Source organism: Salvelinus sp. IW2-2015, linkage group LG23 (genome assembly GCF_002910315.2).
Source record: "Salvelinus sp. IW2-2015 linkage group LG23, ASM291031v2, whole genome shotgun sequence".
NCBI classification, from domain to species: domain Eukaryota; kingdom Metazoa; phylum Chordata; class Actinopteri; order Salmoniformes; family Salmonidae; genus Salvelinus; species Salvelinus sp. IW2-2015.
Genome location: NC_036863.1, coordinates 12,881,073 through 12,884,817, shown reverse-complemented (window position 1 = coordinate 12,884,817; position 3,745 = coordinate 12,881,073). Strand labels below are relative to the sequence as shown.

At 40.8% G+C, this 3,745-nt stretch overlaps 1 long non-coding RNA gene across 2 annotated transcripts; it reads left to right on the top strand.

Annotated features, from left to right (window-relative positions):
- The first annotated feature begins 1,870 nt into the window (after positions 1-1,870).
- Positions 1,871-3,338, top strand: LOC139022879 (uncharacterized). Of its 2 annotated transcripts, none has more exons than XR_011473947.1 (3): positions 1,871-1,959; positions 2,264-2,406; positions 2,653-3,338. It is a non-coding gene; the product is annotated as an uncharacterized lncRNA (long non-coding RNA). The 2 variants fall into 2 exon arrangements; XR_011473946.1 differs by having other exon boundaries at positions 1,930-2,077.
- The last annotated feature ends 407 nt before the right edge of the window (positions 3,339-3,745 follow it).

The window sequence follows — 3,745 nt, the reverse complement described above, 5'->3', positions numbered from 1 at the left end:
GCTACAGGGCAGAGGCCCTAAGAGAAGACACTCACTTTAGAAATGATTGTAAGCAGCTCAGAATGGACCAACTTCGGACAGTCCACCCCAAAGCAGACAGCATTGGGATAGATCTGGGTAGAGACCTCCGTAGGACAGACATTGCAGATCATCACTCTGGAGTCTCAGATGACCAGAGGTCAAAGGACCTGGAGACCAACATCATTGGGACATCACCATCCCAGTCCAATGTTTTGCACCCGTGGCAGGTTTGGGACGGAGGTGCCAGATATCAGTCGAGGTCCTTGCTCTGTGATGTTGGCACACACCTGACTGCCCTAGCCCAGAGTCCTCACTCCATCCCAGGCCCTGACACTGAACCTATCATGGGTAAGTTATCATCGTTCATCAGGAAGCATCAGAACACAAGTGCAACAGGAAAGAGAGAGAAAATATGTTAGTTTCAGATCAGTTGTTGTATCTCAAAAAGGTACATTATTTCATTTGACTAATTCGTTTTTTTCATGGTTTGATTACTTTCTATTATAACCTTGGCCTGTAGTGTTTAGGGCCCAGAGGGAAAGTGCGATGGAAAGGAACCAGCACAGCAGCATTCGGCAGCAGCACCAACCTATGGCCATTTCACATCAGGTGGTCCTGCAGAAAGACATAGGGCCTTACTGCTCCTCCCGTGATGCCGCCACTCAGACCTATATCTGTGCCCTTACCCACACACCTGCACTGAAAACAGGGGAGGCAGGTGGGTGTCAAACATCAGGGGTACACTTTACATTTCTATGAGATTAAATAAAAGTTAGAAGGTTGATTTGTCCTCCATTGAGGGTGTGTGAGCCTTTTATAATCCTGCGTCTTCATTCAGAAGACAAAACATTGATCCCACACAGTAGGTCTGTCTTACCTACATTGGCTTGTCGATTGGTCATGGAGATTGTTTAACTGTGTAGATTACTGTATGTTTGTCAGTTAACCAGCTAGCAGTATACCTGTTTATTGTCAGTGTGCCAGTCCTTATTACTTTTAAGCAGAGTTACTTGCTCAGAAAACAGCGGGTGCACTGTTAATTAATAAGGATCATATTCCAACCAGCCTTGCATTTTTTGTTTGGTTGAGTGCTAGGAGTCGGAAATTATAATAATGTCTATGAACCGTGTAATCTGTTTATAATGCGGCATAGACTGCCTGTATTCTATTAGTATAGGCAAGGGTCCGCATGCCTCCCAGCCGAAACATTTTGGAAGAGTTCATGCATATATTATGATGCAATTTTGTTTTTGTCAGTTTGGACTTCGGTAAAGTTTTTTTGCGGGTGGTCGGGCACACTACATTTTTGCTCAAGACCAGCCTAAATTCGGCAGCTGAAGTGTACGTGATTGGTCAACAGCTGTAGGGATTCTTCAATAAAGTATTAGTTGGCATTCATTTTTTTTTTTATTATCATTGCGAAATACTGCACCAAACATCTTAGTTAGATGTAAAATTGCTCGACTAATGGCGTCAGCATGCTCCATTTGGGCTAGCTGAATCGAACGAGTGTACTTGCATACTCCCTTAAAATTCGCTTGAAATACGAGAAAAAAGCAGCAAATAGTGCTGTTTGTCCATTTTGAGAAATAGTCCGAATGAATCTAAATTATCTCAAGAAATCTGTCATTAATTTTGTGTGCGATGAAGGAATGTAGACTTCGGCTCTGAACTTTAGCTTGCCTCTAGAAAACATTTTGTGTGCCCGAAGAGCGGAAAAAAATCCTCACCTAAATCCAAAACCAACAAAAACGTCACAAACCTACGTCTTAATATATGCAGGACCTGTTTCGGCTGGGAAGCATGCAGACGATTTTAGATTAGATCTCCTCTGCAAAAACGTCAAAATGTATGACAGATTTCTTGAGTTATCATAGATGAATTCTGACTATTTTGAGGAAGTGTATACTGCCGGTGGCGTCTCAAAATGGACTAACAGTACTATTTCCGATTTTTTTGTCGTTTTTCAAACGAAGGTCTTTTAAAGTATGCGAGCACAGCCGAACTGAAGCATGCTGATGCCTTTAGGGCGGCCGCATGCTTCCCAACCTAAACAGTTCGTGCATATATTATTGCATTTCTATTTATGTGATATGACAATTTAGTCATGTCCATTTAGTAGTGTAATTACTCAATTCTGTGTTAACATTTATGATAGGTAATACCCAAACAATTCTAGATTTTCATATATTGTGAGATATGGATAAAAGTGTTCTTCCTCTTCTATTCATGTTTGAACCAGTGAAGAGGGCCAGTGTGATAAGAGCAATAGGACAGCCCATTCGACTCCACAGACTGTGTCCTGTAGAGGAATCCTCTGAGCATTGTAGGGGCCAGCTGAGGGTGATTGGGGATGAGGTGAACAGCATGTTCTCCAAGGGAAAGGTGTGTAAGTTCAATGGGGTAGGAGGGGAGAAAGAGAACAATAGGTTAACAGAGGGATAACAATCAAGAAGAAAGAGAATGTGTCATACTGGGCCAGGATACTGTTAAAGGACTTTGAGACAACTGCTGATGTAAAAAGGCCTTTATACATTTGATTGCTTGATGTACTCCTTCATAGAGATTCCTAATACAATCTGTCATTCATTCACACCTGATGTTCTGTTTGTGTGTGTGTGTGTGTATTAGGTGGGGTCCACACAGTGGCAGACCTGGAGGGGAGGAATCATCACGTGCCTGTTCACTGTCCTCAGTGGCCTTGGATCTCTCTACCTGCTCCAGTACAGAAACCTCAGGACGCCCTAGAGACCCACTGACCCACGGCGTCACACCGCACTTGACCTTTGACCTTTCTTAATACATTTCTATCCATTCCTACAGAATGTTATAAGGCATTTATGATTTTATTTATTTGATTGTTTATTGATTTAGTTGACATTGCACAATATGTCATATAGAGTAGAATATTTGCACTTTTTGTTCCTTTACTTGACAATGTAGGCTGACTATTTTGAGGGGCTAGTTGACAGTGCTTACTGTGGAAATGGCTCCACCTAGTGGGTTTTGATGGTGTCTGAAGCTACTTATTTAATAGCGCCAAAATCATAGAGGGCTGTAGAGAAATGTGTGCTGTATCTTCACTCAGGATTTTGGTAGCTTTAGACACCATCAAAATCCACGGGATTATACAATTGTTTAACTCTTTAATGATTTAATAATTTACTTCAATCATACTGTGATTTCAGTGGAATATACAGTCACATCCAAAATGATTTGCACCCTTGATATAGATGAGCAAAAAAGACGGTATAAATAATACAAAAACTGAGCTATATTGTATGCAAAAAGAAAATTAAAAATTATATTTGTTTATACATGCACAATTGCTAAAAGAAAAAGTAATACAAAAAAGTTTAAATAAAAGTAATTAAAAAAAAAAAGATAGGTGTCAAAATGATTGGCACCGCTGTTTTCAATACCTTGTGTACCCTTCCCTTGTGAGGATAATGGCACTGAGGATTTTTCTATAATGTTTTATGAGATTGAAGAGCACATTGGGAGAGATCTTGACCATTCCTCCATACAGAATCTTTCCAGATCCTTTATATTCTTCGGTCTGCGCTTATGGACTGCCCTCTTCAATTCAAACCACAGGTTTCCAAATGGGGTTCATGTCCGGAGACTGAGATGGCCATTGCAAAATGTTGATTTTGTGGTCAATTAACCATTATTTGTGGATGTACAGTGCATTCAGAAGGTATTCAGACCCCTTGACTTTTTC